The sequence below is a fragment of the Coloeus monedula genome (assembly GCF_965178545.1).
Source record: "Coloeus monedula genome assembly, chromosome: 11".
Lineage (NCBI taxonomy): Eukaryota > Metazoa > Chordata > Aves > Passeriformes > Corvidae > Coloeus > Coloeus monedula.
This window is the reverse complement of record NC_138791.1, coordinates 1,828,310-1,854,138: the sequence shown is the minus strand read 5'-3', so window position 1 is coordinate 1,854,138 and position 25,829 is coordinate 1,828,310. Positions and strand designations below refer to the sequence as shown.

Below are 25,829 nucleotides of genomic sequence, written 5' to 3'. Positions count from 1 at the left end.
TCTAAAAATCGTCTTCAAATCTTTTCTTCCTGCAGCTCATCACTTCCATGAAAATGCCTTTAAATAGCCTTCCTACAACTGAAACTGCAAGAGCAGCATTCAAAGAATATTTTAAGATATAGAAGTAGATCGGTCCTCTTGTAGATCCACAACTGCTGGGAAACTGATACAGATTGGTTTCACATTAAACGTTCAGCCTAAGCAGAAAAATAACATCATTTACGCCTGCAAGTCCCCAGCAGTACTGCACACTGTGACCAAGACTGCACTTTTCATCAGTGCTTTTTGCATACATTGCAGGTCCTGCTAATGAATCATTGGAACATGTATCAAACCAAAAGCACGGATCGGCTCTGGAATGTGCACATCTGACAGGAACAAATTCCTGGAGATCAGTCACTCATACACAATCAATACATTCATGTCATTCATTCCAATTCAAAAGGTACTGTAAGTTACTCTGACTTTTTCCATGACCAGGACAAATTGCTGGTCTGGACTGTTAAAAATTTCAGTCTCCCTCCCTCAGAAATGCCAGAACTGGTACCGAATTAGGCTGCAAGTTCACATGTTACAAAGCTAAACTCTCACTACAGAGTTTAGGTACTTTGTGCTTTCTTTTTTCTGAAACAAACACCAAAAAGCCCTTAGAAATATGTTGAAACAGTCCCCCCTGCCAACACACACGTGCTGCCATCTTTATCCACACACAGTCATGTTTCATGGAGTACATCTACAAAGGCAAAACGGCACAGAACAAAGTCCAGAATCTATTTCAAAATACAAACTTTTGTCAGTAAATATAAGCTTGAAAAGCTGCTTAGAAGAAAAGTTTTCATCTCTGACACAAAAAGATCAATGATCCATTTAACTGTGGCCTTTTCTCCTCCCATACAGTAATTATCAATTGATTTAATATTGCTTGGGTGACCAATTATCTGGGGGAAAACCGGAAATTCAAACCAGACAAATCTCTGTTATGATCCATACCAGTATTTTTTAAAAGTAGCTTTTCAGAGAAGTAGAGGATAAATAGAGACCCATTCCTGTATCAATAAATAAAGTTGTGATCCATGGAAATATAAATGCAGGGCATGAATTAGGATCAGTGTAACAACCCAGGCAGATCCCTCTAACACCTACAAGGTTGGTGCTTTTCCTTCATGTGTCCTTCATTTTAAGAGATCAATGCCAAAAAGCAAACTCCTGCCTAACACAACTGACAAAAATTAAAAATTAACAGAAGGAAAGTCAGTGTTCAGGAAAAAAAAAAACAAACCGAACAAAAAACAACCAGTACTGAAACACATACAATTTCTGCCTCTGATGTCCGGATCTTGGAAGTTATATTTTCTCTTTTTTCTTAATTTATCAAAACTATTCTGTTCTTAGTCACTACTTCAGCCTTCAGAAAAAAAATAACACTAGTTTTCCAACAAGTGGGCCCTACAGTAAGGAGGACATGAGCAATACAACTCTCAACCTGCTTTTAGACTTATTAATTGGTAAGATTAATGCCTTTTTAGCTAAAAGCTACTTTCAGAGTGAAACTCTGGCTAGTAAGCACAAACCCAGTCAGACTACCTGGCTGCAGCAGGCTGTACTTTGGGCTCTGCTTAACAGGAATTTGTCACCAAAACAATCTGCACCTTTGGCCACTCTGTGCCTGCTCTCTGTTGGTTGTAACAGCTCCAGAATACTTTTCCCAGCCAATTCTCAGGAAGATCTGTTTGGTTTGTCCTTTCCAAACAGATCATTCCCACGTCAGTCACCCATTTCTTTCCACATCATGTTTCTATGAAATTTAAATATGGAGCTCTAAGCTTCCCTATGAAACCACAATTCCTACATTAGGGAAACAGGAGCACTGAACACCCAGAATCCAAAGCTTTCCCTTTGGCAAAGCAAAAAACCAATCCCAAGTAAAAAGAAAAATGCAGCAGGTGTTTCTAAGCAGTCAGAATGTTTTTAAATTGGATTTAAGTACAGCTGCTGAGTTTATATAGATTCACAAAGAAGTTTATGAAATTACTATTGAAACAGTAGGAAAGGAAAAAGCAAGCAAGGAAAGTGCACATATGTTTTATCCAAGTTTTGCTATCAAAGCACCAGAACTCTGCCATGGAATAAAACTTCCATTTTTTTTTTAGTACAGTATTTCATAATTTTTTTCTCTAATGTGCTCTTAACATTATGAAGACTACTAAGGCTGAAGTGATATTTAAGACGTTCTCCTTTTTTAATTCAGCAAATTCAAACTCATTACTAGAAACAAAAAGGACTGAACACTGCTTTCTTATAGCTGATTGTATCAGAATCACATCATATGACAGTCCTGTCATTCAGACTTCTTGCTTCTGTGCCATAATGTTAAATTCTTCCCAGGAGAATTCTCCAAAGAGAGATTTACAGAGACACCTCTTTAAAATAGGCCTTGCACTGCAGACAGAAGTGGGACTACAAGTGTTTTGTCTTTACATGGTCAAAACACTCTGGACAAGCCTTTTTTTTCACCCCAAGTCTCTCAATCAAGTGCACATACGTTCCCAGCCATGTGCCTATCTGCATTCTGCACTTGCTCATTCTCCAATTGTTTCCAGTCTGAAAGCCCCAAACTGTGTTTGCAGTTGCCTGGAACTCATCCACTTTACAGCAAGGATGAAAAAAGTTACTCAAATGTCAGCAATCCACCAAATGCCCTTCCCACACAAGTTCTCAAGGATTAAACAAAAAAGTGACTGAGAACCTCAGCACAAAGAATTCCTGGCTCTGTCCTCCCTCGGTCGCGTGTAGGAAACGCAGCAGCATTGAGGACACCAGCACTGAGAACACCCCAGATCTACAGCAAGCTCAGCTTTGAGAGAAGGAACAGCCTGAGGATTATTAAAGAAGCTGCTGGGAGCTGTGCTCACATCACACTGTACAGAGAGCCTGCATGGTGCTGTTAAACAGCACTGCAAAGCACCAGGCAATGCTGAATTACCTGTGCATCCCAACAGATGATCTGCCCCAGCCTGTCCAAGAGCCAGGTGCTCCCTGCTTTCACTCAGGGCAGCTCTCAGCCAATAAATCGATTTAATTAAATGTGGGCTCTGTGCCAGGCCTGCAGTGCCACGTGGAGGTCAATAATGTGATTCCAAGAGCTGGGACATGGAAATACCCAGACGGGCAGAGGGCAGGGCACAGGGACAAGCACCTAGCCACTCTTGGAAAGGGCCTTGGAGGAGATAAAACGAAGGATTCTCCCTTGTATTTTATAACAAAATGCACCAGGGCATAGTTGGATATATCTTTCCATAACATAATGCCTGGACAGCTCTAACAACTTTATTTTCTGGGTTTGTATGCACCTGTATTTGCAAAGAAACCTAAATAAAATGGCAAATAAAAACAGAATGTACTTAAATATTAGAGATCACATACTACAAACATTACTTAAGACTATGTCAAACATTTACTGTCCTGAGAGCCTCCAAAAAGAAATTATGCTCCATTTTAACATTATCTTATTAAATACACCCATGAAATTACAGTTCTGGTTTGGGTGGGTTTCTATTTATTTAACAAAGCGCCATACCAGCCACTATGTTACAGAGATAGAGCTTTCAGATAATGTCACAGACACAATTTACATTAGGTCTGGATTATTCCCAACAGATCTGCAGTTGTGTGGAAAGGCAAATGCCATTTGGAGAAGACAGGCAAACATCAAGAGCTGAAGTTCTAAACTGAGGAAGGTGAGGAAGGGCTTTTCCCCTGCAAAGCAAATACCCAAGGAGACTGACTGAAGTAAGAGCTTAAGTTAAATACACACTTCTGATAATGCAAACCCTGGAACAACTGTATGTTCCATATCAATTTTGAGGTATTTTTCAAAAAACAAAAAGTGAATTTTAGCAGCAGTGCAGGAATACAAGCACTGAGCTTGGCTGAGCCAAGTTTCCCTTCCCCCAGGAAAAGTCCAGGCACCTCAGAAGAAAGAATGGGCCAGGATAAGGAGGAAGGGCAAGATAAAAGAAAGTTATTTATACCTTTAGCTTTCCTTTCAGCAAATGAAGTCCTATGACAAAAGGATGAAGCACATCATCTGTGGAAGACAACAAAAACAGAAGTTATTTACATTTTAACAGACAAACATATACATGCACTACATACCAAATAAATAACAACAAAATTACTTTGTGAGTCACATCAGTGATAAATTATCATCCTTCTACTTTCAGAGTTTTCAGGGTCTTCCAGCCTTTCATTATTTTATGCAGCATTTCAGTGTAATGAGACACAGAGCGCAAGGCCAGACTGCAGGACAACCAAATGCTACCAGCACAACAGCATCTCATTCTTATTGCAGAACATCATGAAAGTCTTTTATTGCTAAAAACTCACTGAAGTAGAAATTAAATAGGAGATGAATACTCCCTACTCACACGTCAGTTCCTCACTTAGCCAAACACCTTGCTGACTCACAAATGTTGACAAATCTTGCATACAAAACAGTAACAAGCAGCCAAGCCTCTGAAGGCTCTCTGTATCTTGCATAAAAGCACCAACTGTAAGAGGAAGAATTCCTAGGGAAGCTGAAGAAATCTTGATGGGATCCTCCCCCAAAAAGCTTTTTCTTCTCCAGACCAGAAGTCCCAGCTTCCTCATGTCTTTATAAGAAATACAAGAAAAAATCAAGAAGAGATCTTATACTGCCAACTCACTTTTGGTTAGAAGTATCTTCTCTTCTGGACAGAGCAAGTAGGGAAAAAATTAAAATAAATAAACAAAAAGAAGCTGCAATGATTTCACCAAGACAGCAAACTCCCAAAGATTAACAAGAAATCAGATGAATGCTTTGGGACCTCCACCTTGAGCCATTTTTAAAGTAAAGTCTACTTACAATATGAGCTGTGAGCTTACCCTGCTTACTACCTAGCACACCTGTCTCCAACAAACATTAAGGAATGTGGCATATAAAATAGTGTAAATATGCCTCCAATCATGGAAAAAGATAAGCAGGGAGACTGGGGAGAAGGAAGGAATTCTGTTTTTCTCACACCAGAGGAAAAGGCGAGATCTTTAGTTATAACCAAATACAAAAGACGACAATGAGTCAGTAAGATGGATGATGTTACATGAAAAAGAGGAGGGAAAACTGATGGGGAAGGGTAGAGACTTTACAGAACGAAAACCTAAAGCATTTTTACTGTAAAATCAGCAGGAAGAAAAAGAAATCTCATGCATAAATCAAGAAGAGACAGCACAGCATAAAATACATGTGATGGGCTGAAGAAGAAGCAGGTGCAGTATTTCCATCTGCCACCAAAGCAATAGCTGTAAGGCAGGAAAAATTACTTATTTTTCTTGACAGATAAGAGACACATGACAAAAAAAAAAAAAAGGTAAGAATATTTGCTAATAGAACTGGCAACAACAAGGGTTTAAGAAGTAAAAGAGCTGCCAAAAAGCCCAGCTGTTACTGCAGATGTGAGATTCAATTAAACCTGACCAGAATTGTTCATCTAAGACAATGGCAAAGCCAAGGGAGAAGAAAATCACTGTGTCCTGGAGGAAGTTTGCCTGCTTGCAGGATTTCCACCTGAGATGCACTAAGGAGTAGGAGAAGGAGCAAGGCCAGCAGCGGCCTGTAAGGGGAATGCTGAACTCATACAAGTTAATCACTCATCACACTTCAGTGTCAAACCATTGCTTTGGAAAAATTCTGCCCCAAATAAACTTCTAAATGCACAAACAGCCAGGACAAAAGCTTGAGGTTTGGGGTGTTCAGTGTTGTCAGACACTTCTGAACTATAGATATTGATGGTTTCAGAAAATACACCTTGTATTTGAGATGAAGTAACCACAAATTTCAGCATTGTAATTCAGGCAGCCACACATCTCTATGTGATACTTGTGCCACTGAACCCCAGTGTTTCACACTCAGGGTATTCCTGCTGTTTGCTCCAGCTTCCACGACAAGTATTTGGATAGATACAACATTTTGTCACCGGCAGTGCTGATAACTTATTCCCAGAAAAAATATTAATTTCCTATAGTGTGAAGGAATCACCAAATTAAAATTTATCCAACATCAACCTGGCCTTTTAGAAATTAGGACAAAACCTCCTACTCCACTTATTCCTGAGCTACACTGTTAATCCCCATCTTTAAATTTCACATTGCCTATTTGAAGTCCACATGAGAAACCAAGAAAGACAAAACAATCAATATACAAAGGTACCCAACATTAAAAATAACCCCTCTGCCAGACACAAAATATGCAAACAAAAGTGAAAGAATCTCTTGTAGTCACAGCTACAGTATTATCTATGCTGACAGAACAAAAAATATTTTTCAATGTAAGACAGTTTTAGCGTCAATCTGCCCAATTTTATTGAAAATTTTCTTCAGAGCATACAGCACTTCTGTAAGAGAAAATTATTCCAGGTACTGTCCTGTAATTCAACATCACAAGGGCAGATCTTACTGGAATAGGTAAAAATAGCACCAGTGAACATGCCAAAGGACAGTCTTTCCACTACAGGGGCAGTGCTTACATTGCAACATCAGCTGGCTCTCTTTTTATAACCTCTTGATTGCCAGTGAGCGAGTTACACAGTCAACTTAAAAGGTTGGCAAAATCTAAGAGAAAGCTCCGAGTCTGAGCTGAAATCAATCCACTGTACCACTGACACCAACCCTCTGCTGCAGCACACTGTTATTGCCTGTGTAAGCCTTCTACCTGCTCCACAGCCTTCAGCACAGAGGGACGATGTCATTCAGAATACAGCGGATTTCTTGTCAAATGTCAGCATAAAATTAGAGGCTTGCACACTTTGTTGCTCCTTTTGGCTGCAGCACACTGGCAGCTCCTTAGTTTACTCCATTCTCTGCCAGCCTCACGACCCATCCTCTAAAGAGCTCCCTTCATCCCATTTCTGCAGACCAGCCAGCCTGGAACAACCCCTCCCCAGCACTGAACTCTAAATGGTTTTTTTCCCCACATAAAGATAACAACCATCACAGCCTGAACAGTTAAACTGTGAGCCCAGTGATCAGACAAAGCCAGAAATGTTGTTTTACCAGAAGAGACTCTGCTCCACAGCCAGCAGCTTGACTTCCAGGTGACCAAAACTGCTTAGCTTTCTAATTAGGCACCAGGGAAACGTGCACCCTCCCAGCTTCAACACCACAAACAGGTTCCTGCCTGCTCACCCTACAGATTGGGATTGATTGGACACAGCTTTCCAAAGTTATTGGAGGCAGATGGGGAGGGAAAAGAAAGCCTGGGAAAAGCAGGGAGTCAGTGAGCTTGCACAGGTACTCTCACACTTTTCTGCTTCAATCTAAGAAAAACTGACTGATCACCAACAAATTTACCCCACCTTAAACCTGAAAGTCCTGGAATATCAGACATGTTTGTTATTTGCACACAGTGGCCCCAGTGCTGTGTGTTTATTTTAAGAACTAAACATCAGTCTCATGCAAATTCAAGAGTAGAGTTCAGACACTTTTGCCATACTTCTAATACATGAATTTTACAACACAGGTTTCACCAAAAAAAAAAAAAAAAACAAAAAAAACAAACACATCAAATTACAACAGAAAATGCACAAATAAAGAGCTGAAAAAATATTGTAATGCGGTTATCCAACAGATTAGATCTGAAGGAATTCAATTACTATCAGAAATCATCAAAATAACGAAAATATTAACCCAACAGTAGTCTTGGAATTAACAATTGCTAGGTAAATTCTGAACTTCAGGAATTGGAAAAAAAAGGACTGTGAAGGTACAGTCACATCCCATGCCATTTTTTTGAGCGCCTTTCAGAGAAACTTTAGAACAAAGTTTCTACAGCCAACTTTACACAACTCCAAGTTACCATGTATCAAAATACACCTTTTCAAGTGAAAGCTGGAGAGGTCATACAGGCACTCTTACCTCCACATTAAGTGGAATTAAACTCCACTTTACTTTCCCCTTTACGAGAAACTTTCAATAGTGTACCTTCTATGATAATGACTTGGAAACAACATAAATAGCATTTTTTTTTGGGTAGCAATAAATTAGGAATTTAAAAAAAAAAAATACGATTAACCAGTATTTTTTCTTCCCAGCAACACTTCCACCATTGAAGCTTCCAGTCTAATGGTCCCCTCTATCTGTTCTTTGCAGGATTCTCCTTCTGTGTTCCTGCATTTCTGCAACAATTCCATGCAAACAAAAGGGAGGACGTGGCATCTTCACCTGCCTCACCATGGTCCTTTAGTTTCACCAAAAAACTCTTATGTAAAATCTCACACGTTTCTTGTACACAAAGAAAATTTGAATAAAGAAAATAGCATGATAATTTAGTCATCTCTACCACAGGCAGCAAGTGAGTAGAGAGACAGCAGTGCCTTTTGTGGTGTGCTAATAGACTGAAACACCACCATAAAATACTGAAAGTATGACTAGACTTTGAGCAAACACTCTTAAATGCCTGAAAACAAGAAAGTGGAATATCCAAAAGCTAGAACATATTACTGATACAGCTGACAGGGACATACACTGGAAGCAAACTAAAAGACACTACAGAAAAAGGAAAACTGGTCATATATTAAAGTATTTCAATATATACCTTAAATGTTTTCCCCTACAACAGCATCAGACACATCTTTCTTCTAGTTGTGCACCATCCTGCATCTTCCTCTTGTTAATCTCTCAGCTCAGTATCCCTAAAATCCTCACTTTCAGAACTCCAGCTTGTTCTACAGTGAAAAAATTTATATAACAGAAGACTATAATGGGGGCTCAGAGCCATTTTTAAAAGCCTGAACCTCTGAGCCAGCTTTAATTAATCTGGTTAACCCCACGCCACACCCAGCTGCGAGTTAGTGAAGCAACCTCCCTCTGCTTGTGAACTAAAAATACACCAATGGCTCAACTGCTCCTACCGATACTACGTCTTTGCATCGGAATGCCCCATTAATTAACGCCCTTTTGTCAGCTGCTTGTCAGAACTGAAGCATTTGAGGGGCGAACCAATGGCAGGTACGCAACGGGAGTGAAATCTGCGATGAAGCACTGGTACAGCAGCGAGGGAAAACAGCAGCACCCCGTAATCAACGCAGCATCTGCAGAGCCACAACACAGCGAGGGAGAGACTGCACGGAGCAACGAAACTGCGAGCAACATAAAAGGGGGCTCAGATCACAGGAGCTGGAGATACAGGTCCCACTGCAGATCTCCAGATAGTGCCCAGAAAACACGGCACAGTCACATTTCACACTCACCACATGCACAGATTATTCGCAAGGCAATTTTCCAGCTCTTTTGCCCGAAGTTAAACAGTTCTGATTTAAGCTGTGCTCTCGCTTTGCTCCGTTGCTGCATCCAGGATCCGTTTGGAGCAGAAACGGCAGAGCTGCCACACCTGCAACTGCAAATAAACGCAGCGACCTGCACTTGCCACCCTGCTGTTCTACACAAATCGAGTCTTGCTGTTAAAACCTTACTCCCAGAAGCAAGCAAAACCCACTGGAAAATACACAATTCGATCACGTGGACTACATCACTTAAAAGCATGAATGAATAAAGAATATTTATGTAAACATACTCTTTATTAATTATCAGTTCTAACTCCTAGCTCTGAACTCTACCAAGAAAACGCTTTTCTCATTTACAAGTGACTCAAGACCAGCACTTTGTTTACCCTCATCTGCTATGTGCACTGCAGCATTTCAGTACACAAGATGACCATATTCTATTAAACTGTAAAAGGTCAGTACACACTGCTGCAATAAAATCAACTTTGTGTAAAACAGATGACATTTATAATACAAACACAATATTCAAGTCACTAAAGGAATAAACGTGCGCCAGCTGCTTTTCAAAGCAAAAGCGTTGTTTACAAAAAAACAGCGCACGCAGCAAGAGCCAGCAGAGCTCGGAGAATTATTCACAGAACTTGGGCCAAAGTAGACTTTCTTTTCAGAAAAAGTAAGAACATCACTAAACATAGATTACCCATACAGACTAAATTGTATCTACTTCATGCTGTCTCAAAAGCCGTGAGCTAATTCACAGTCACTGCTAACATACCATGTTAATTTAAAAGTTAGACTTTTTAGCCAAGTCCTTAGTGCTACATCAACTCCTCTTTCAATTAATTTGTAGAGCTGACCAAATGTTTCCACAACCTTATTCAATACACAGTGGATATTATTTCATACCAGAAAATACCAAAGAGTTTTGCATAAGCAACTACACAAAATCAATCAAACCTGGTACAATGTAGATGTAAACATCTGTTTACAAATAAAACTTAAGTGAAACTTACTGAAATCATGCTTCAATCACCATGCTTGAAATTTGGTAAATCACAAGTTTTCATCCTGTTTTGATGACTTTTGTTGCTTCCCCAAATAAAGATAATTTTGACTTACACAATTTGATGGCTTTATTATATATAGAACTCTAAATACTGTTTTTCGTTACACACTCTAGATTTCAGTGCTTCTAATTTAGAAGATGATCCAGGAACTTATTTCTTACAACACAATCATCCTTTTCAATCATTCGTTTCTACCTGAATTGCCATGAAAGTTTTGGAAACGCAGCTGCACAAACCCCATTATCTTCATTCCCTGGGCATCTGGTGTTAGGTGATTGTGGCAGCCAACTACCCTGCCCCTCCTCCAGAACTCCCATTTCAACTAAAGTTAAGCAGAGGCACAAAGAATAGGACATTCCCACAGGATATTGAAATAGGAAGGCAAAGTATGAAGGAATTCCTTGCTCTCCATCAGCCAGGGCATCACAGCAAGAGCACATCGCCACATAAGGAGCCCAAATCCACGGAAATCCCTCCCTCCTGCCCAGCTGGCAGCCCAGGGAGGCAGGACAAGAACGCGACAACATGGGAAGGGGAGGAGGAAAACAACCGGGGAGTGTTTAAAGCAAGAGCAGAGGGGTGCTGGAGGTGTGACAGAGGTGTGGCAAAGGGAACGACTCTGGCAGCACAGAAAAGGACAGAGTGTGCAGCAGAGACCCAAATATCACCCTGCACTGAATTCGACTGTGCAAGTTCATTTGCTCTACTAACTTAATTAGCAATATAAAACCAATTTAAACATCCTGTATCCAGACAACAGAAGTGAGTGCATCAACTCAACTGCACTGAATCTTGATTGAAGGCTCCTTTACATAAAACAATTCAACCTAACAGCTTTTGGTTCCCATCTCCTACAGGAGCTTGGAAACCAACAGCTCTGAATTTAATGTTTTCCAGCAAGGAAAACTCGGTTTTCTTCTCAACTCCTGGTTTTCCAACAGTGCAAAGAACCACATAAATAATCTGGGGGGAGGGGGGGAGTACATGTCCCAGAAGAAATTACTGCTGATTTAGCGTACCAAGAAGTGCTGACCAATGATTTCCGTGGGTCATGTTTGTGGTTTAGAAAATGAGTTATTTTAATAAGACGTAGTAAGTTCAGGCCCTTGAGACAGCAGTGACTTCATATGTAATTTGAACAGAATGCACTGTTGGTTAAGAATAAAAAATGGAAAAGGAATTCAACTGAAAAAAAATGTTTAAATCTTTGGGAAAAAAAAAAACAGGCATTTTTTCTTCCACTTCCAGCTTTTCTTTCAAAGCAGGTTAACCAGCAGTGTTGCACAATAAGTTGTTCAGTCCTGAAGATAATAAGAATAGCAACAAACCATATGAAAAACATATTCCAGGTCTCTGAAAGCATCAATGCTCAAACCCAATGATGCTACTTCACTTCTGATTTAATAATCTAAGATTAAATTGCTTGGTACATTAATCAGTCACCATATTCATTTCATGAGCATACCCAGAGATCCCTACCTCTTTCATGATTAATTGCAGCCTTAGGGTTTGCCTGCAGAAAATTCTCATTAAGACAAACCAAACTAAAGCCACTTCCATTCTGAGTGGGTGTCCCCAGAAGAGATTTAAGAGAATTGCCTGGAATTAACTCTCACATTCATCAACTCAATCTCTCCTTCTGCACCAACACTGCAGACATGTCATGAAGAATAAGCATGCCCATTCCAATGATATCCTAGTTCAGCACAATGCAGTGATCCTTTAGGCAATATCTGGAGCTGGGTTTTTCAGAAACATTAAAATAAAAGACATTTTCAGATATTTTAACTTGGCTTCAGTTTTGGAAAGATTCTGAGTTTTACACCACTACAGAGCCTCCTGTTTTGCACACCTACAACCTCCAGCTGCAGCTGGAACACACACTGTGCTGCAGCAATCCCACTGCAACTGGTTCTGCAGTCTCACTGGCCAGCTAAGGTCCCTGCATTTATGGATGTCACTTCAAGGCTAGGAAGAAAAACAATTCTACACAAGTCATTTGGCCTGTCACAGGCAAGATGAACAAGGGACAGCAGTGGGACAGGCAGGTTATTGGTGTGTGCAGTCAGGCTGGAGATAAAGAGAGGCAGGACAGAGCACAGGGCTGGAGCCCGGGCTCTGCAGGAACACCACTGCTACCTGGCAAGGCTGAACAGCTTACAAGAAATCCTGACACAAAACAATCTCCTGCTAGCAAATTCTAACTGAATTTCAGTTACAAAAAATAATCAAGCAAGCAATTCAAACCCAAGAATGCCCGAGCAGAAAGAATCCAGTTGTGCTGATACACCTAAAGGCTTTTTCTACTCCCAGTTCAGCAGACTATGGATCACAGTAACAGGAGGGTCAGGGAGCCCCGCTGGAAGCGCAGGAGTGACAAAGCTACAGCATCACAGCGGGGACCCGAGGAGACCGGGCCAGCACAGCCACGGCTGTGGGCAGGGCATAGTTCCAGCTGTGCGGGATGCTCATCCCACTGCTCATCCTCCCCTGCACAGGGCACGGCTCCAGCTGTGCGGGATGCCCGCTCTCACTCTCCCTGCACAGGGCACGGCTCCAGGGCTGCGGGATGCCCGCTCTCACTCTCCCTGCACAGGGCACGGCTCCAGGGCTGCGGGATGCCCGCTCTCACTCTCCCTGCACAGGGCACGGCTCCAGGGCTGCGGGATGCCCGCTCTCACTCTCCCTGCACAGGGCACGGCTCCAGGGCTGCGGGATGCTCTCCCCGGGCGGTGCGGGCCCACCCGCGCGGCTCCGCGCTGGCGCTGACAGGCGGCGGCCACAACCCAGGCCCGCTCCCCCCGACCCTCGGGCACCCTCGCCCCGCCCCGGCCCTCCCGGCACCGTCCCCGCGGCGGGAGCCCTGGCCCGGCCCGGGCGATCCGGCCGCGAAGCTCCGCGGGCCCGAAGCCGCCCGGTTCTCCTCCTCCTTCCCCAGTGTCTGCCGGAGCCGAGCGGCCACCCGCCCTTACGGCCAAGGCGGCGGCCGGGTCAGCGCGCCCGGGGCCGAGCCCGGAGCGGCGCCAGCGCGGAACGGAGCACTGCAAAGAGCGGAAATACAGGGAGCGGTTCTCCCGCTCGCCCCCGGCACTCCCCGGCCACCCGTACCTGTGTGCCGGGCCCCTGGCGGGTCCCCCGCGCCCCGGTCCCGCCCGGCGCCGCTCGTTCCGCGCCTCAGAGAAAATGGCGGCCCCGCGCCCAGGCAGACATTTATCCCCGCCCATCGCCCGCTCGGCGCTCGACGCCGTCCCTGCGCCCGTCTGCCCGGCCGCTCCCGCCTCCCCGCCTGGCGGGGGGAGCGCCGAGCTGCCGATTGGCCGCTCCGCCCCGCCGCCATTTGGGAGCGGCTGAGGCGCCGCGGGCTCGGCTGAGGGAGGAGGGAGGGAAGGAGGAGATCCCGATGGGATCCCGCCGCCGCTGCGCCTCCAGCCCTGCCCGCGACCCGGCCTGGGAGTGCGGGATGAGCGTAGCCGCTGCGCCGGGGGCTGGAGCGGGCGCTGATGGGGCGGCAGAGCCGGCTCCCCTCAGGCAACCGCAGCGCTGCCGCCTCACAGCAACCCCCCGCCCTCCGCTCCCAGAGCCGGCCGCCTCCCTGCACCCGCACCAGTCCTGCCTCGGCTGAGTCCCTCAGTAGTTTGATAATTAATTAGCTAATTAATTAAGCGGGGCGCATCGGCAGCGCGTCAGCCCCGATGTGTGGGCACCGGCAGCGGCTGGGTCCGACACCCGCATCGGCCGCGCTGCCGGAGCAGAGCCTCTGAGCCCTGAGCTGAGCCGAGCAAACCCTGCCCTACCTCTGCCAGCCCAGCCCTGCCTTACCTGGGCAAAGCAAGCCCTGTCCTACCTGTGCAAAGCAAACCCTGGCTCTGAAGGGAGCAGGCAGCAATTCCCAAGGGGCGGTACGTGCTGAGGGGTGGGGTGTGAGCTGCTGGGAAAGGTATCTGGGGAGAAATAAAAAAATAAATAAAAAAAAAATAGCGTGCAAGCTCTTTTCCTGGAGGAGACAGCGACCAGCTGTCAGGCAGCAATCCCTGTGTTACTCAGCACAGCGTCCATGGAAAAGTAGGGATACCAAAGGGCTCTGCTCGCTGTTAGCTCACTTATTTTAGCTTTGAAAACATACAGAATGGCACATCAAAATAGTAAACAAATTATCACCCCAAAATACAGCTTCTCGGGATAGCCATTGCAGAGGAAAACATTTCTCCTAGGACTGTTTTTACAGAGCATTACACGTTTGCATTTACAGTCATGTAAGTTACATTAAGTTAATTAAATTAGCGTTACTCTAAAAAAGAGCCTCCAGCAAAATTCTCAGCCTTATTTTGGATTTCTCTGCGGAAGAAGGTTCTGATAGAAACCAAAACCCGAGTTCAGCTGAAGTCACGTTAACCTCAGAGAGGCATAGCAAGGACAAGGAAAAAGCAGCACTGTTGGGTTTGCCTCTCCTGAGCACCAAATAAGAAAAAAACCCCAAAACACAGAGAGTCCTTAGGCACTGGTGACCTCCAGGAAGAGGTGGGGTTGCCAAGTCATAGGGGATTGAAATGGGGATGGCAACCAGGAGCTCTGGAAGGCTGGAACAGAAGTTTCCATGTCTCTAGAATACCATGATTCCCACATACTCTGAAAGTGACCACTGATTCCAGTCTAATAATGCCTTCAATTTAGAGGACATTGCTAAAAGAAATACTTAAGCTTTTGTAGCACTCTTTTACGAGACAAACCACATGGAGATGCCAGCTATTAAAAGATCTTATTCTCTTATTTTCCTCTTCCCCGTTGCCATGGGCTCAGACCTACCAAAATGCCAAATCCAGACCAAGGTGGTATCCAACAAGGGCAAAATTTAAAATCTGAATCTTTCTTTTCGAATTCTTACAGAGTAACTTTTCAATGTCACATTTAAACTGAACAAGTCCCGTGATGCACAGATCCAGTTTATTTATGCAACTTTAACAGGAGTCATATCCATATGTCTGACTGCAAAACTCGGCTCAGGAGAAAAAAATACAGAACTACACTCAAAGCAGTGTGTACAATAAATATTCACATGGTTTTAGACTAAGCATGTCCATGTAATATGGTCGAGTAGCACAGATTCTAGCAAAATATGCAAAAGGATCTTAAAATACTGTAATATAAAATATAAGTACAATGAGGAGCTTGAAAAGAAAGAGGGAAAGAAGACAGGAAAAACCACCTCAAGAAAAGGAGGTTTCGACAAAGAACTTTCATAAAGTTTTACACTTCTTTTAAAAGACTAGAACAGGGCTGTAGTCATGGAGCAAATAAACACAGATCTGTAGGAAAGCAAGCCAAATTTTGAGTTAAACAATGCAGCACATGCAAAGAAAGACAATAATTGCAAGAAAGAAACAGAAAAGCAAACAAGGAAACTGAAACATTACAGCACTGAAGTAGAAGGGAAATGAAAACTGAACAGACTGTCCAAAATAAACTGAAAATTACCAGCATTCTTCCCGAGGTTGATCTGGTTTATGTTTGGGATTAGATGTCTAAAGTGTGAATGTCCAGGTATTAGACTTTCATTTGTCCAGGCATATAATCAGATCTTACATTTTCACTCTCTGGGGTGTCTTCTACCTGCACAAAAAGCAGCCTGAGGCGTGATTAGGAGGAAAACGAGAACCACTGGGGACAGCACCATTCTTTGGAGGTGTGAGGCCAATCTGCCTGGTGGTTGTAGCCCTGGGGATTAATTCCCTTTCCTCCAGTGGGTTTGTCACACAGGCAAAGCCATCCCAGCCTCATGGACCTCAGCTTCCTCCCAGTCCAAAATGGGAGGGATGATCCCCATCCTTGGGAAGAGTTTTCACATTGCCTGCTGGAAAGGAGCATGGAAAAGTGAAACCTTTCCTTATTTGTGGTGTTTCCATTTGCAATATTCCTGTGTTCCCAGTCTACTTGGCTGTCATTACTTGGGGATTCTCCAAAAAATATCAAATGTTTGAAGTGGCACCACATAACCTTAATTGTACCCTTAATACCTATAAGCCTCAGAAGAATGAGCAGCAAAAATTAGGAGTGGAATGCTGGCTGGAAAAAAGAAGAAATGCATATACTCACTTTATTATGGAATTTTGGGTATCAAATCTTACTTCCTTCCTCCTCAAACCAAGGACTGCTATAGACAAACTTTGCCATTTTATCCAGGGTGCTTCCCTCTGAGCCACAGTCAAAGCATTGTCCTTCTGCAAGGTTTGGTTATGCTGCAAATTATTCTCTTACTCCTGCATAAGATTTTTTTTTAACTAAGAGAACATTGCTTAGGAAAAAATTTAAGTCAAGTTAGATACAAAAGAAGTCCAGCATACAGAGACCTTGAAGAAAGTGGCCTTGAACAAATCAAGCATTAGCAACCTAAAAGAGAAGCCAAATAAGGCATCCCTTATTCGTATGATGATGCATAAACTATTTATATTTTATCATCCAGCTGAAAGACTTTATTATTTTCCCGTGTCACTAAAGTGTTCAAGGGAGTGGAATATAATTTTTAGTTTGGGTTTTTCATGCACTGAGAATTTAAATTGCATAAATTGCCTTACAACAACAGGACATCTTATATATGAAGCTGTTAACAGTGCAGTACGCTTGTTTTGCTGGAGTGAAAACCATTATTTTTGTTGCTTTGTCCTGCACGAATTGTCAACTTTTTACTTTATCCATATCCAGCTAAAGGTGGTTGCTGTTGGGCTGGTTACAGTGCTTGCCTTTCTCACCCTGTCCAGCAGCTCTTCAGCCAAATCTTGGGAGTCTCTCTATTCCACATGAAAATAACACCTGACTTCCCATAGGTACCACACAACAGTCAGCTCCTTCCAAAAGCTTCACTTTTTATCTAATTGGTGATAAATGAAGCTTGCAGTGACTTTGTTACTTCCCTGACAGGCTGGATTCTGGAAGCAGATCCACTGAAGCCAGCCAGGCTCTGTGCAGGTCTGTGTATCCCCAACCCCCAGGACTTGCCCAATGAATCTTCGTGCCGGTGTAAGGTGGAGCCATGCACACCAGGACAGGCTGATACACCTCACACGTACTGAAGTGGGAAGGAATGACAGCACAGATGGCTTCAATTCACTTTACTTTATTTACTTCCAGGGGAAATTCAGTTTGAGTACTTTAAGTTACCAAGAGCTGTCCTGCAAAGTTCTTCTGTTATGTTTTACACCCCCAGCTGAAGTCACTGGGCCATGGTTGCCTTCACAATGCTGCCAACAAGTTTTGCCTCATCTGTTCACTGCTTTATTCTGTATAGAAATTGAAGTTAGTATTTTCATTTTTTTCCTTTCTTTTCACTGCTTTAACGCTTTCATTTAAGAAACACGTTTATCTAAAAATCACTATTCCATAGAGGACTATTGTCCTCTATTGTATATTCTTTTAGAATTAATTCCATCTCTTTACTATATCTATTAGGTGTTCATACTTATATGGTGTCTTTCTATAAAATTAACATTAAATATGCTGGATGAAAACATCAATTACGTAGCTTTTCAATACCAGTTGGTGTGGGAACACTTCAGAGTAAAATTGAAACAGCTTTTCATTACGCCTTGCAGTAATTAAATTATTCTGAGTGCAGCTCTATAAACAGTAAACAGCAACCTCCTGCTGAAAAAATAAAGTTATATTAGCCCTTCCTCACTGATAATCTTACATGAAAGATTCTTAGAATTTTCAACAAACTCTCCAGCAGTTTCCAGTCCTGCATTAGCTGCTGCTGTCATTTATGGTATTGCAGATATCCAGTGTCTCTGGCCTTGTTCTGTGCAGTGCAGCAGAGCATTGCTGGCTCTCCAATTTCAGTGAAATGCAATTTGCTTCTAGGAAAATTCAGAGGCACTGCTCTCCCCCAGCCAGTTCTCTCAGGCTCCTCTCCAGACAGGCTGAGCTAAGCGGCTTTCCTGAATTTTAGATAGTCATTTGCAGCACTTATGACCAAGATTTAACTTTCTCCTGGTGTGACAAGAAGCTGTGACATGCAAGAATGCTGCTCAGAGCTTTGAAACCTGAGATGTCAAGTGCAGGTCCTGCTCACAAACCATTTTCCCCCATGAGCCAGCCCCTGTCCTCTGAGTCCTCTGCTGTCCCACACCTTGGTGCCCCCGTTTGTTTGTACAGACCAGCTGAGAAAAATCAAATAGAAAATATCCCTGAAGCCACATGGCTTCAAAGTGCTCTCTGTGAAGCTGTGGCTGACAGGTACAGATGTATTTTATCAGTTATGACCATAACTGGTTTTTCCCCATAGCTGGGACTGTGTTGGAGGAATAGCAGTTAAATTCCGAATAATTTTGGAAAGGATTGACAGTCTGGGTAAATCTCCTTTCAGAATATAGGAAGTTTCAAAGAGCGCAAGACAAATGCACCAGGTTAATTGGGATAGCACTGGATACTGAGAATATCAAAGCACGGAAATAATTTTAGAATAATGTTTTATAAATTTCATGTGGAGATGCTGAACTGATGAGTGCCACCTGCACAGTGAATAAAAAGTCAGTCTGAATAAGCATTATTTGAGATCCAAAAAGAGGAAAATATTTTTAAAAAATTAAAATCTAGGCTATAATTTGTGTCTATTTAAACAGTCATTCCTACTGCAGAGACAATAAATACAGCACTTTGATTTACACATGTATTCTATTTTTGAAACCTAACCAAACTGGTTTATTTGGTTTATTTTGACTTTCTGAAAAAGTCTAACCACAACAAAATCTCTTCAGAGCTAGGTACTGCAGTTTAAAAATAACAAAGCATAAATAGCTCTTTCCTGACAAACATTTTTAGAACCCAGCCTGAACATACCCTAAAAACCTCTTCTGCAGCAGAGCAATTACACCTGATAGAGAGCTACATAAAGGATTTATCATCTCATTTAGTGTGGCATTAAGCTGTGCATTGACAATTTCTCATGGTAAATGAACTCCATTCAATATTTAGTTTCTCTACAAGCAGAAGAATTGCAGTTGTTCATTGTAATAACGTACAGGATGACAACAAAATTTCATTTTTCTGTGAGGAATCATGAGTGTGGAATGAGTAGTGACAGGGTAAGATAGGAGGCTGTGCACACATGTAGCAGACTGTAGCTGAAAAACACACAAACCTTCCTTTATCTCTTCACAAATCATATTTGTTCTGTCTCTTCATCAAAAAGCCCAAGTGGTTTTTTCTGCTCTCCCTGTGATGTGTTTGTGTTGTGCACAGAAACCCTCACTGCTGCCCTGCCGCCGTCACTCCCGGCTTTTATCAAAGGCAGATTCCAGAGACAAGGAAACCCAAAGCAGCCAGTGAATCCATCCAACTGCTCTGCAGCTCTGCTGTTCCCAGATAACACACACGAATTAGCATGTGGGTATAAGGTCATAAATACCTGCACCACTCAAAGGTTCATGTAGGCAGCAAGAAGACAAAAGTCCATTTTAGCCATGTGCCTGCATTCATGCGCTGAGAGAAATGCAACTCTCATTAACTGGATTCTGGTACAAAAAAGCAATGCAAAATAAGAAAAAAAAGCTATCTTGCTTTCAGCTGCAGCCTATTTATCCATTGTCTTTCAAGTTCATCTCAAACATTCAGATAAACAAAGATAGGTGATCAAAGGGCTGCGTTACTTTTGGCAATACACCCCTGCTGTAGCCGGCCTTTGATTCTTGTCCTCCCTGTCCTATAGAGCAATTTGTGCTTTGAGGGCCAGGACAATTAAAACTCATGTTGCAAGCACCTGCCTTCAGCAGCAGCTCACTCAGGAAAATGTGCCAGCAGGGCAGGATTTTGGTCATGCAGCTGATGAGGCTTGGTGGCTGCACAAGGGTAGGTTCCTCCCAGCCCTGTCCAGAGCACGGAGCAGGCAGAGCTCCACTGAGCTGCACAGGGGGACATTTCCCTCTGGGCTGATGGACACATCCCTCACAGGGGTCAGCACTGTTCTGTCCCAGCACAAGGCATCGGGAGATTCCCCCTGGGAAGCTCTAACATGGTACACCAGTGTAGCTAGGCTATGTTTTAAAAACTTGCACATGGATGTGGCTCGTTTGGTGTCTGATTATAAAGGTGGGGGATGTTTTTGTCGGATGTTTCATTTGCTGAGGCCTTTTTTGCTGTTGTACATTCATTTCTCAGACTGGACAGCAGTAATCAGGTTGATTCTATACATCAGGACGTGCTTCTGCTACAACACAAAAGTCTACTGAACTATGATTAAAGCCTCCAATACAAGATGTTCACTTTGGTCTTATTTTTGAAAGAACTTCTTTTTTAATTTCTTTTTGCAAGATAATAAAAACCCAAAACAATGCTATGAGCAAAACAAGTAAATTACTTGAGCAGTAATTAGCAAAGACATCAGGCCAAAGGAATGCAAACATACAAGTCTCCTGCTGGAGCTCAGTGCAGGAGCCCAGTGTGCTGCGTTAGGAGATTTGTTCAATCTCTCAGCAACTGCAGAGAAATGAGTGTGGACATGTCTGCTTGTACCTGAGTACTTTTAATACTTTGGAGATACACATCTAATACTCACACGTATTCACATTCATTTATTCAGACATTCCTCACCCTCAAACCTATTTCTGGTGGAGACAGAAGCTTTGCATTAGCAACAAATTATGCAAGGCTTTCTTCTGCCCTCCCTATAAATGGAACTGTGACATACTTGAGTAGCTGCTGGAACATTATTGCTGAGACATCCATTTAATTTGATAGCGAGGCCAAAAAATACCCAAAAAAGCAAAATCTAAACCAAGCTGAAACCTTTGCTTTTAATAAAGTAAGTATTTGTAACTTAGAATAACTGATTCTATGTTCACACACTAACTTCTAGAATAAAAGGTTCTTTTTCCCTCTTATCACATACAACGCTGAATGGATGGAAAGGAACAGCAATGTTTTGTTGCCAGTGTGTAATAATGCGTTTACTGATAATTCCAACTTGGGGTTTGATGGCTTCAGCATCCCCCCATTTCAGTTCTTACACAGATCCCATGCTATCACCTTCATTCTGAGCAGTGTCACTGCAGTGTCACAGGCACTGGGGCTCTCTGATGGCTCTGGAATTGCAGGAAAGCCAAGGCTCTGCTGAGGGAAGGAGGGTGAAACTCCGAGGTGTTGTTGCCATCTGGGGAGGTTCAGGGCTGAGACATCTCCCCAGGACACACCTGACAGATACACCTCTTTCAAGGCTGTCTTTTGAGAATAAACCCTGGTGGATTTTCTCCTCCTCTTGTGAAAACCTTATTCTTGTGGATGAGGAACAATGTGACCAGAGATCTGTTGGTGCAGGCAATCTTCTGATGTTTCGCCCCAGCACTCTCTGGGGAAATTATCTAACTTCTTGTAGCTTTCAGACTTCAAGATTGGCTATTTTTACTAAATATTTGGGTGAAACATTCAGTACAAAGCAATAAATTATTTCCTCAAGAAATGGATTTTGATATATCAAGTTTTCAAGTAGGATCACGCTTTTGGCTGACAAGAATGCAAGCAAAATTATTTGCCTTCTTTTTTCCCCCTCTTCCTCTTCATTTATCTTTTGAAAACAGTCAACTGCACTTATTCTTAAAGAAGTATTGATGGTTGTAGACATAGTTTTGTTCAAAATAAAAATTGCATGCTTTATAAGCAAATTTAATAATATTTTAACTATAATACGCAGTATATGTATAATTATAAATTAAATATATTATAAAATGAAATAAATTGTCACTCCTGCTTTTCTTATACCTAGGATAGTTCAGGATATTTCCATTACAACCAAATGCCTAAATTCAGATTTTTAGGTCTATCAGAGTAAAGTGTATTATTGAGATTGTATAAAACAGAGCTACTCAAGAGGAATTCCCATTTCTGGAGCAACCTTAGGAAGTCTTTGAGTAAAGATAAGAAATAGGATCCATTCTCATATTTGACACAACAAAATATCATGGATTTATTTAGTTTAATGTAATGTAGTTCACTTGAGTATTTAACTTAAGCACGTGGAAAATCCTGGTTTCTCTTAGGGATAGGAAATAGACTCAAGTGAATAAAAGTCTTTGGTTACTTTTCCTGGTAGCTTTTTGTTGCTTGTTTTTGCAGGAAGTTGAGAATTCTCTGAGGAAAGCTCCGAGCTGTTTGTGTGGCTTTGTGAGTAATGGAAAGAATTTACACAAAATATGCCACTGCTGTGTAGTGATATGGAACAATAAATAATGAAATAGGCGAGAGGTAGGAACTGCTCAGACTCCCTTTCTGTAAAATCTCTTTTCCTAGAGGAAGGTGCAACTGCTGCGGAACAGCTCACATGAAACAGTTGGGATGATAATTGCCAAGGAAGCCTGCTGTGGAATTTGGCAAGCAGCCAAGATGTCCTAATCACCTTTACTTTGCAGTTTTTGGTCTGAAAGCACTACTTGGAAGTAGCTGGTATTGTAGAATTTACTAATCCTGAGTAAATGGGATTGTTCTGCTGCAGCAGAAACCTGGGCGGGCTTTCAAAAAATAACAACATATTGAAAATATTATTTTGTAAAAGACTTGACAAAGATATAAAATCCTAGGTAGCCATTGAACAGTATTGTAAAGAATCCTTTATGCAGGCTGTTAAAATTAACAATTATTTTCTTATGAAAATTGGTAGTTTTCCATTCAATACTGCGTTCCTCACTGAAAGAAGAGCAGTTCCAAGAAAACTTTTATCACAGAAGGCTAGAGTACAGAATTATCCTTCCACAGTGACTGAATGCAGTAGAAAACTTTCAAAGCAGCAGGCCCTATAAATACTGTTCTTACCACAACTATTTACTACAAGGCATAACAGCCCTGGTCTTCATTAGCATTTTCAAATTAATGAATGTCATTAGGAAAGGCAGTGTGTCCCAGGGAAGCAGCTGTTGATGTGCCATGCAGTTCCTTCAGTTCCACCAACACCAGCCTTCAAACAGCCTCAGCTGCTGGATTTTTAAGCTTCCCCTGGGCTTGGTATTCTGTATTCAGCATTCGGGATTGAGGGGGGTGCCTTTCCATTCAGAGAACTCACAGAATTAAGCTAAAAAAACTTGGCGAGTTATTCTTACTAGACTCACGCTATCAGACGGATTAACTGAGTCAGGCTTCGTATTTCCTCAGAGAGCATTTCAATTTTTGGCTTAATGTCCAGGCACAAGCTTTCCCTTCCAGCAGCAGCGGTGTGAGTGTAACCTCCTCCCGAGCGATGCTCTCACAGGTCTGACAGTGCAGACAAGCAGTCCATGGCTCTGTCAAGGGCTCAAGTTTCCCTCTGCAGCAGTGTGAAAACCAGGATTTGCTTAAGACAGCATGGAGAAAACCAGGGTTTGGTTAAGTTCTCTGAGCCTCATCTTTCCCTCCGTGAATAAAAAGTAGGAGCAGTGCTATGCTTTAGGGCTGAGGCGCAGTTTAACAATACAATTGTATCCTGAGTAAATGGGATTGTTCTGCTGCAGCAGAATCCTGGGCAGTCTTTCAAATAAGTTAATATTTTGGAAAACAAGACTCGACGAGGAGCTAAAATCCAAAGGGTGCCAGAGGGACAGCCCCTTTTCCCCTTGCAGCCCCAGCTGCAGCCTGTGCCTCTCGCACCCTGGATCGGCGCTCAGGGCACCGCACCGTGAGTCCGATTTGATGTTTTCCTGACTAACTCCATCGCAGCGCTCCGTGAGCACGGCCAGGGAAGGCTGAGGTGTGCAGGGACTGGAATCTCCCCATCTGGCAGCAGCCCACAGAGCCGAGTTATTGGCTGGGAAACTGCAGCCTGAGCAGCTGGAAACTGATCCCACAAAGAGCAGCTTTTGCATATGCAAAGTAGATCTCAAGGGCCAGCCCTGCTTACTCAGCTGTTTATCGCACTCACATGAGCAGCAGTATCATTATGTACAGTCAGAGCTCAAGCTGTTAATTCTTTTTTAATCTATTGTTCAAAATCCCGTATACATTATAATTAATTTACCTGCCACAGGTATTAGCCTGTTCGAAGAAAGCCCATGTGACTTCTTCAAAAGGTCGTAAAAAATAACAGCAGGAGTGAATTGGAAGGCAAGAGAATTTGCTGATAAACAAAATTTTCAAGATGCTTGAAGCTAAAACGCAGCCACTGAAAAAGTGCAATATTAGATGATGAAATAGTAGATTCCACCTTATGCAAGTGGATGCAAAGCAACGGTCTAGGAAAAGACAGCCTGCATTGTGTGTTAGCAGCCAGGGGTTCTGCTTTAGCTCTTGTCAACCAGATAAAGACAGGTGGGATTTACTGGGCAGAGCTCCCTAAAAATGCCAGCTCAGTGCTCAGCAATGGTTAAAACAAGAAACAACATCAGGAGTTTAGGATGGGGGAGAGATGACAACAAAACAGAAGAGAGTATTTACTTAAATTGTAGAATTTAAGGCTGTACCACATTTTGAACACAGCAGGAAGGTCTGTTTGTGCACTGCAATTTATGTGTAACAAAATTAAGAGGAAGAGAAAAGAGCACCAGGGATTTGGAGAGAGAGACACCAGCTCCTACATGATAAGCACCTAACTGCATTAGGAGTCTTCAGCTGGGAGAGAAAAGGATGAGAGAAAAAATACAGTTATTTCCATAGGACAAGCACCACTCACATGCCTCTATAGTCATCTTGTAGGGACTGAAAAGATTTGAGTGAGAATTAGAGAAACTCAGAAAGTCAGCACTGTGCTGGGTATTTGTAGATATTCTCTATCAAACCACGACAAATCCAGTGACAGGTGATCAGGAAGGGTGCTGTGTGTGAACAGAAAAGCGTTTTCTCCCACTCTGACTTCCAGTGATGCAGCAATCAATGAAAGGTTTTCCTGAATTGGAGGCTGATTTTCTATTGCTGGGCATTTGAAAGTCTTTTATGCTTTCTCTAAGTTGCCTTTTGGGATTGTGTTCACCTTGCTATGATTTTATATTTGAAATACCAGAGCCAAGGGCTTTTAAATTGCCATTTAGAAGCAACTTACACTATGACTTACACAATGACTTCTTGGCAGCTAATATTGCTCTTTGTTCATCCTGTTTAGATTTGATGGGTAAGATCCCTTTAGTTGTTTTTTGGGTTTTTTTAATTAAAATTTCTAGATTATATTGAATCTCTAGAATAGCATCTTTAAGCTAGACAACCTGCAAGCATTTTATCCCTTCAGCTGTTACTTCAAAATGCAGAGATTGATAAAATCAATACTCTAGTATTGAAAAATAAGCAATCTATTATTAATATAAATTACTTGTGCATCTCCTAATTTGAAAAGTATTTAGGACACAAGATTTAGGTGCAGATCTGTTCTCCATCTGTTCCATGGTTGTTGGAATCTGGATCTGCTAAGCCAGGACAGCCTAGGCTTTTCAGAATAATTATGGCTCAGCTTTAGTGATGCTCTTGTTCCCTCACAAAATCCTGGAGAGCACATTTTGCCATGCTTGGCCTTTGTTTCATTAAGTAGGATAAA

At 42.4% G+C, this 25,829-nt stretch overlaps 1 protein-coding gene across 8 annotated transcripts in view; it reads right to left on the bottom strand.

The window, feature by feature from the left end:
* The window catches only part of RAF1 (Raf-1 proto-oncogene, serine/threonine kinase), a 65,405-nt gene that overhangs the window by 24,477 nt on the left and 15,099 nt on the right, over positions 1 to 25,829 (bottom strand). For 4 of the 8 annotated variants that reach the window (XM_082288857.1, XM_082288862.1, XM_082288863.1 and 1 more), the window contains exons 1-2: positions 13,472 to 13,549; positions 4,032 to 4,087 (exon numbers count right to left, since the gene is read on the bottom strand). The exons of 1 other annotated variant lie outside the window; for it this stretch is intronic. The gene's annotated coding sequence lies outside the window, so the exon portion shown is untranslated. Of the gene's footprint in view, positions 1 to 4,031; positions 4,088 to 8,608; positions 8,682 to 13,471; positions 13,577 to 25,829 lie in introns of those variants that run through there. 3 more of the 8 variants (XM_082288859.1, XM_082288858.1, XM_082288860.1) reach the window with 3 other exon arrangements.